Genomic DNA, 9412 nt, shown 5'->3' on the forward strand with positions numbered 1-9412 from the left:
TCTATTTTTTTCAAACTTCTGAATTTTTGAAAATCTTTTTAACAAAATTTAAGCCCTAAATCGAAATTCCGCTTCCAACAGTCACTAGAATTTAACTTTCTGTCTCAAAAGCAACAAATTTCATTAAAATCGGTCCACGGGTTATCTCAGAAAAACGTTTTTGCGTTTTTACATGTATTTGAATAGGCCGCGTCGGAGTTGGGCCCGAGCTAAAGCTTCCTCTTAAGGGAAAAATAAATGATGATGAATGATGATGATGACTGGACAAATGCCAATGACGTTAGTGTTCTTGACTTCCTAGAAGAATCTTACCCCGAATTCCTTCGATATTTCCACGATGGAAGCATGCCAACTGATAACCTATGGGTGCTTTTCAGGGCCAATGTTGAGCACTGTCTCGCAAAATTCATTCCTAAGAAAACAAAGACCGTACGCAAAACGAACCCATGGATATCAAGAGAGATTATACATTTATAACGCAGAATTGCAAGGCTCGGAAGACTTGGAAACAAAAGAACTTCTTTCTTCAAGTGTACAAGAAAAATTAGCGAACTTTCTCAAGCGTTGAAGATTGCAGTAAATATGGCTAAACAAAAGTACTTAGATGAAACCTTAAATAACTTTATTAAAAAATCCCCTCATAAATTTTGGCACTATCTCAAATCTAGGGCTCCGAAGAAGAGCAACTTATTGCCAACAGAAGCCTTAACCAAGGCTACCCAATTTAATCAATTTTTCCAATCAGTTTTCACAGTTGACAATAACACTATCCCAGACAAATCATGAGAAGCCAACAAACACTGACACCAAGGACAACATAGGGGAAATTACTTGTGCTTAATAAATGAACTAAAGAAATGATAAATTAATGGAAATTAAAGTGGATAAAAGAACAACTTGCCGTAGGTGGGAACCGAACCCACAACCTTCGCATTTTGCGTGCGATGCTCTACCAATTGAGCTACTGCGGTGCTGTTTCCCCATACACTTTCTTGGGTATTTATGTGTCCTAGTCGAACCCTGGGAGTGTTAGCCAGTGCCACCACTCGCATACCTTGGCGGCGGACGTAGAATGTCCTTTTTGCCACAGGTGTCACGAGAACGTGACCTTCGCGAAATGCGAAGGTTCTGGGTTCGGTTCCTACCTGCAGCAAGTTGTTTTTTCATCCACTTTAATTTCCATTAATTTATCATTTATTTCATCTATTAAGCACAAGTAATTTCCCCTATGTTGTCCATGGTGTCAGTGTTTGTTGGCTTTTCATGATATGACTAATAAGAATCGGGACCCTCGGTTAAACCCCTCTCTTCTCATTTATCCCAGACAAGGTCACACAGACAAGTGACATAGGTGAGGTAACATATGAGCTAAATATAAAGGAAGCGGGAATTCTTTCTTTATTACTTAATCTTGATATAAAAACATCCAGCAGCCCAGATAACATTCCAAATACTTTTCTCAGACGGTTCGCTGAATGGGTTTCCGAATACTTATTGCTAAATTTTGCAAAATCGTTGCAAACTTCTGAAGTTCTCCAAGAATGGAAAATTGCTAAAATTATTCCGATACATAAATCAGGTGATGCTACAAATCCTTCAAACTTCCGTCCTATTTCACTCACTTGTACAGCGGGGAAAATTTTTGAGCATTTAATATTAAAACAGATCGTAACTGTTGTTGAAAGTCATTCTCTAATTAACCCTAACCGACATGGATTTAGGAGTGGTTTGTCTACAACAACTCAATTAATAGAAACTATTCATGACCTAGCATTAACAATTGATAAGCGAGGACAGGTAGACATAATTTTTCTAGACCTATCAAAAGCCTTTGATCAGTTATCGCATCCAAAACTAATCCATAAGCTGCAAGGAATTCTGGGACACAGTATTCTTACAAAGTGGTTAAAAGCATACCTACTTGTCACGACGTCAACAATTTGTCCATTTCGAAGGGCAATCCTCAGACTACGTTGAAGTTTTATCCGGTGTGGCTCAGGGCAGTTTTAGCTCCCATTCTCTTCCTTCTTATTATCAACGACATAGCAGATGGAATTGACGCAACGGTACGCATGTTCACAGACGACTGCATTATTGATAAAGCAATACAGACCAAGGATGATCAGGTTGTTTTGAATGACACACTTAAAAAGATAGCGAAATGGTGTCGGGACTGGCAGATGATGCTAAATGCAGAAAGAATGGTCTGCATGACAGTCACGAGAAAGAAAGCACCACTAACCTTTCCATACCAAATTCAGCAAAGAAAACTACAAAGGGTTGAAGAATACAAGCATTTAGGTATCATTATTTCTTCCATTCTAAAATGGAACAAACGTGTCATACGTGGCAACAAAATCACTTTCAGCGCTTTTTTCCCTCAAACGGTCCGTCCCTCAGATACGCTTCACCCAATACCAAACTACTCGCGTACACATCACTCATTCGCTCCGTTATAGAGTACGGTGCCATATGCTGGTTCCCATACACTAAATGTGCCATAGCGAAGAGTTTGACGTAGTAGTTCTGCGGAAACCCACAAGGTGGAGAGAAGTAATGAATAAGGGGAAAATCAGACATCCACCCGTTCGTAGCAATTGCTACGAAGGGTGGATGTCTGATTTTCCCTTTATTCATTACTTCTCTCCACCTTGCAGGTTTTTGCAGAACTACTACATCAAACTCTTGCCTTTGCTTCGTGTTGTCGATAAATTCGACTTCGCTTTGCCATCTGCTAGCCGCCTGGTTAGCTCAGATGGTAGAGCGGCTGCCCCGGAAAGGCGGTGGTCTCGGGTTCGTGTCCCGGACCAAGACGAATTTTTCTTCAACTATGAGGCTTTTTTTTCAAGGAACCCGTATGGGTTTCCTTTGTAGCAATTGATATGAACGGGTGGATGTCTGATTTTCCCTTTATGCCATAGCGAAGTTAGAGAGCGTACAAAGAAAAGCAGCCAGATTCATTTATAATAAATACTGTCGTCATGATTCCCCAACTGAACTTCTACGCTTAGCCGGACTCCCAACAATTAGCTATCATGCTGGATATCTCAGACTAAAATTATTGTTCATTCTCCAAAGCAATGCTCTAAAAATAGACAAAAACAAGTTTTTAGTACACTCTAACGCTAGAATTTCAATAACAAAGCACAATAAACAATTATCTGAGTATAGATTTCACAATGACACCTTCGGGTATTCATACTTCCCACAAGCTATCAGAGAATGGAATCTGTTACCGCAAGAGGTTGTCGATCGTACGACCCTCGATTCTTTTTTGTCTAAGCTGTCTGACCATATCTTTGTTGCTACGTGATGAAATGTGGTTTTTACATTGTGTTCTATCGTCACCAAGAATGTGCATTGTCTATATCGCTGTACGTGTGTATGAATAAGCTTGTTTTTAAACCAAAGCCAAGGCCTCTTGTAAACGATTATTTTTGAACCCTGTGTGAATGATGTATTTTCCCTTTTAAGAATGGACCCTTTCTTGCCAAAGCCTTCGTTAAGGCTAGCAGTATGTACCAAATAGATAAATAAATGTCAGAACTGGTAAAATGCACTGATTGTACACCTTCCTTTTCAGTGATAAAGGTAAGGTTCCAGTCAGGAGCTGACAGTGCCTGCCATATACAATCCAACCCATTGTTATCACTCTATGAATTTCCTTCTCATGATCAGGATTTCCGGTGATTAGTTGACCTAGGTAAACATACTCCTTCACAGACTCTAGAGGCTGACTGGTGATCCTGAACTGTTGTTCCCTTACCCAGCTACTCATCATTATCTTTGTCAACCCCACTTTTACACTCTCTCTGTTAGCCCTCAATCATTTGTTGTAACTTGTCTGCAGTGTTGCTTAATAGAACAATGTCATTGGCAAACTGAAGGTTGCTGAAGTATTCGCCATCGATCCTTACTCCTAAGCCTTCCCAGTTGAATAGCTTGAATACTTCTTCCAAGCATGTAGTGAATAGCATTAGAAAGATTGTGTCTCCCTGTTTGACCCCTTTCTTGATACGTAACTTCCTACTTGTGTAAAATTAAGGTAGCTGTGGAGTCTCTGTAGATATTTTCCAAGGTATGTATGTAAGCGGTCTGTACTCCTTGGTTATGTAAGGCCTCTGTGACTGCTGGTATCTGCTGAATCAAATGCCTTTTCGTAATCTATGAAAGCCATGTAGAGAGGCTTATTGTACTTTGCAGATTTCTCGATTAGCTGATTAATGACAGGGATGTGATCCATCGTAGATTATTTCTTCCTGAAGCCAGCCTGTTCCCTTGGTTGAGTAAAGTCCAATGTTGCCCTTATTCTGTTGGACATTATTTTGGTGAATATTTTATATAATACTGGGAGTAAGCCAATGGGCCTATAATTTTTTTATTCTTTAACGTCGCCCTTTTTATTGATTAGTATAGTGCTTGCATTTTTCCAGTTTTCTGGGACCTTTGCAGTTGATAGACACATCGTATGAAGAACCACCTGTTTTCCAAGCATTATGTCTCCTCCACCTTTGATTAAATCGACCGTTCTTCCATCTTCTACTGCAGTTCTTCCTCGTTTCTTGTCTTATAAGGACCTTCTGACCACATCACTAGTTATAGGAGGAGTTTCTGTATCCTGTTCTTTACTGTTTCTTATGGAGGTATCTTGACTCCTTTGGGTGCTGTTCAGGTAATTGTAGAATTCTTCTGCTGCTTTCACTATACCTTCAGGCTGCGTCCATTCTTTACGGCCTCTTCAGTCTTTCTCACATTATAGTTTCGAATATCACTTATTTTTGCCTTGTTGAACAGTTTTGACAGTTCCGCAAATTCTGTCTTATCTCTTGAGTTGGACACTTTCATTCTTTGTCGTTCCTTTGTTGGGTCCTTTGTTACTTGGGAGAGCTTGCCTAATGGTTGGCTTGGTGCCTTGCCTTGAATTGCTTCAATTGCCACTTCAATTGCAACCTCATGAAGCCAGTCTAGTTATGGTTTCATTCCTTACCTCTATGTCATCTTCATCTCTCTGTTCTAAGGCTGCATATTTGTTTGCAAGCACGAGCCTGAATTTGTCTGCTTTTACCCTTACTGCCTCTAGGTTGACCTGTTTCTTGACCAATTTTACTCTTTCTCTCTTCAAATTTAGATGAATCCTCGCTCTCACTAACCCATGATCACTGCGCCTTACCCTACCTATTAGTTCTACATCCTGCACTATGCTGGGATCGGCAGAAAGTATGAAATCAATTTTATTTCTTGTTTCACCATTAGCGCTTTTCCAGGTCCACTTTCTGTTGCTACGCTTCTTGAAAAAGGTGTTCATTATTCATAGCCTATTCCTTTCTGTGAATTCTACCTGCATCTCTCTATCATTCCTAGAATCGATGCCGTAGTTGCCAATTACTGGTTCACCAGCCTGCTTTTTCCCCACTTTTGCATTCAAGTCACCCATTACTACAGTATACTGAGTTTGCACTTTTCTCATCACTAATTCAACATTTTCATAAAACTGATCTACTTCCTCATCATCGTGACTGGATGTAGGAGCATAGGCTTGTAGTACCTCTTATTCTATACCTCTTATTCGATTACGACTACTTCTACCCTTTCATTAATGCTGTAGAATACGTCAATGTTGCCTGCTGTGTCCTTATGGATTAGGAATCCCACCGCATATTACTTCTTGTCTGGGAGACCTCTATAGCAGAGGATGTGGCCGTTATTCCGCAATGTATAAGCCTCACCAGTTCCTCTAACCTTACTAAAGCCGATGATATCCCAAACATTGTCTGACAGTTCCTCAAAGAGCTGCTAAGCTAGCCTCACTCTACAGAGTTTGGCTGTTAAAGGTTGACAGGGTCAGTTTCCATTGGCGGCCTGTCCAGAACCAGAGATTCTTAGCACCCTCTGCTGCATTACAGCTCTGACCGCTGCCGTGGTCAGGATCTCCGCAGTTGCTGGTGACTGAGGGCCATGGGTTAATTGTAGGAATCATCAGGGACGTAATGGCCAAATACTGCACCAGGGAGGCCACTTCCTGTTCTGGTGAGGGAGTGTCTTTGTTGAAGCTTAGTAGGCCTTCCTAATTTGGTTGTACCTGGATTAGTATAGCCTCATTCGCTCTCGGCATCTTTTTCCAGTGTCAGTTGTCACTGCAAGCCTGCAGATGTAGTGCACTGGAGGAGGTGACATTCAAGCTCACCTTTTTAAGATTAAAAAGAAAGGAAGAAAAAGCTTATAGGAGGATTCGAACTTCCGAATATGGTAATGGAGCATTTGACATAGCTCAGTAAGATAATCCCATAGGCAGCGAGGCTACCTTATCGCCGACAAATAGAGCCCAGAGGGCCCTAAGTGCCTAAAAACTTCTTTGATTTATCCACGATAGATGCGTGTGATGAAAATGTGGAGGGGTCAAAATAATGGTGAAAGTGGTCACTTTTCTCACCAGAAAGTCGACGAGACACAGGGTATTTCCATCTTGTGCTGCGTCGAAAAGCGGAGTTATCGAGAGTAGACAAGCAGCTCTGTCATATTTGTTTACTAGCACCAGCCTGAATTTGTCTGCTTGTTGTAGCCTTACTGCCTCTAGGTTGACCTGTTTCTTCTTGACCAATTTTACTCTTTCTCTCTCCAAATTGAGGTGAAGCCTAGCTCTCACTAACTTATGATCGTATATGTATGCAAATACGTATATGTATGCATAAATTTTCACTCCTGAACGAATCAAAAGACTTTGCCACCGGGTTCTCTGCGACAGAGCCCACACCGCTAGTCGCATTTAAAATAATAACGTGCACGATGCGCTCGCTTTGATCACAAAAAAGGGGGGCATCTTAGTAGGCTCATATCAGCAGTGCGCTTCGGAAGTTCTGCAGCCCATTTCGTAAATCTTACATGCGTAAATACTTCTTTGATTTATCCGCGATACATGTGTTTTGCTGGTCGTGATGCGTAACTCAGTATAGAACGATTTCTACACGGTTCTACCCTTGTAGCTCTGGAACCTCACGTGCGCAGGCAGCCGGGAACTGGGCTAGGCAAACTATACAGGCATTCCAACGAACTCGGAGAGTGTTTAAAATGAGGAGGGATCAAAAGAATGGTGGAAGTCATCGCTTTGGCTCACCCAAAAGGCGACGAAAGTGGATGGGAAGATGGTGCCACGGTAGCTCAATCGGTAGAGCATCGCACACGTAATGCGAAGACATGGGATCGTTCCCCACCTGCATCAAGTTGTTTGTTCATCCTCTTTTCAATTCCATTAATTTACATCTTGAAGGGGTGTGCGGTAGCGCGATTAAAAGACGGGACAAAAGAAGACACACAGGGACACACACAGCGCCAACTTCCAACAATGTTTATTATCGAAAACCAGGTCATACTTATACAATCAGCCAACATGAGTCACAGCCATGTGAACGTGAATTCAACTCAATTTTGAGTTGAATTGAGTTGCCTGTCTTTGTAGCCCGTCACTTGTCCCTTCTTCTACTAGTACGTCACTATTCCCTTTTTCTGTGTCTGTGTTTGCTTGGTAACATAGCACATATTGGGTGACGTTTTGTTGTCACGTGGCGATTGGTTTTTGCAATTCATTTCGGTGCGTTTTTATGCTTTGTATTTTAGGTGATATGTTTGCCATCGGTTTAAACACGTATCAGCTGTCCTTTGAACGATTCAGATGCATTTTGTTCGCCCATTTTATTCGTTTTTCATGTAAACATATCTTCATTTGGTTGATATGCAAATGTACATTAACTTTATTGACACCAGGCAATGTATTCTGATGAAAGCCGGACCCCGGCCGAAACGTCAATAAACCGCTTCATACGCGCGTCTACTTCACTGTGAATATTTACCCGGACACAGAATTGCTTTTTCCGGTGTGTGTGTATATATATATCCGGATCCGGATCACGAGACTGAAATAATCAGAAGAATAAGAATGGGCTGGGGTGCGTTTGGCAGGCATTCTCAGATTGTGAACAGCTGAACAGCAGGTTGTCATTATCCCTCGAGAGAAAAGTGTATAACAGCTGTGTCTTACCAGTACTCACGTACGGGGCAGAAACCTGGGGCCTTACAAAAAGTTAAATTGAGGACGACGCAATGGGCTATGGAAAGAAGAATGCTGGGTGTAACGTTAAGAGATAAGAAAAGAGCAAATTGGGTGAGGGAACAAACGCAAGTTAATGACATCTTAGTTGAAATCAAGAAAAAGAAATTGGCAGGACATGTAATGAGGAGGTAAGATAACTGATGGTTGTTGAGGGTTACGGACTGGATTCCAAGGCAAGGGAAGCGTAGCAGGGGGCGGCAGAAAGTTAGGTGGGTGGATGAGATTAAGAAGTTTGCAGAGACTACATGGCCACAATTAGCACATGACAGGGGTAGTTGTAGAAGTATGGGAGAGGCCTTTGCCCTGCAGTGGGCGTAACCAGGCTGACGATGATGAAAACCTCTATTTTTACCCTTGTGCCTGGGATCTCTGGGCCCCAGGTATGACAAGGGTAGTTCAAAGGTGCATCACAGATGCCGGAGCCCGCTGCCCGCAGTCCACAGGTGTATGTGCAATTGCCTGCGACATTGCGTGACTTCGTCGTACGCCCTGTCCCGTTCTCTTATCCTGTGTGTTTCTGTTTATTTGGCGTCTTCATATTTTATAATGAACAGCTACCAACTAGCCCAACAAGAAGTGCTTTTATTATATATAAGGGTTGGTTGTATTCCGCACATTTCTCTATCACCTCACTTTATCACCTCACTCTATCACCTCACTTCTTTATGGAGGACTACAGTGGCTGTGGAGCCGCTATAAATATCTTTCAGTATTTTTACATACGGCTCGTCTACACCTTGATTACGCAATGCCTCCATGACTGCTGAGGTTTCGACTGAATCAAACGCTTTCTCGTAATCAATGAAAGCTATATATAAAGGTTGGTTATGTTCCGCACATTTTTCTATCACCTGATTGATAGTGCGAATATGGTCTATTGTTGAGTAGCCTTTACGGAATCCTGCCTGGTCCTTTGGTTGACGGAAGTCTCAGGCGTTCCTGATTCTATTTGCAATTACCTTGATAAACACTTTGTAGGCAACGGACAGTAAGCTGATCGGTCTATAATTTTTGAAGTCTTTGGCGTCCCCTTTCTTATGGATTAGGATTATGTTAGCGTTCTTCCAAGATTTCGGTACGCTCGAAGTCATGAGGCATTGCGTATGCAGGGTGGCCAGTTTTTCTAGAACAATCTCCTGAGCATCCTTCAACAAATCTGCTGTTACCAGCTGCCTTCCCCATTTGCATAGCACCCAAGGCTTTCTTTACTTCTTCCGGCGTTACTTGTGGGATTTCAAATTCTTCTAGACTATTCTTTCTTCCATTATCGTCGGGGGTACCACTGGTACTGTATAAATCTCTATAGAA

The 9412-nt window shown here is 41.9% G+C and overlaps 1 non-coding gene across 1 annotated transcript; it reads right to left on the reverse strand.

Annotated features, from left to right (window-relative positions):
- Positions 1-898: 898 nt before the first annotated feature.
- Positions 899-971, reverse strand: TRNAL-CAA (transfer RNA leucine (anticodon CAA)). The gene has a single exon. It is a non-coding gene; the product is annotated as a tRNA-Leu (tRNA).
- Between the last annotated feature and the right edge of the window lie 8441 nt (positions 972-9412).

Source organism: Dermacentor andersoni, chromosome 11 (genome assembly GCF_023375885.2).
Source record: "Dermacentor andersoni chromosome 11, qqDerAnde1_hic_scaffold, whole genome shotgun sequence".
Lineage (NCBI taxonomy): Eukaryota > Metazoa > Arthropoda > Arachnida > Ixodida > Ixodidae > Dermacentor > Dermacentor andersoni.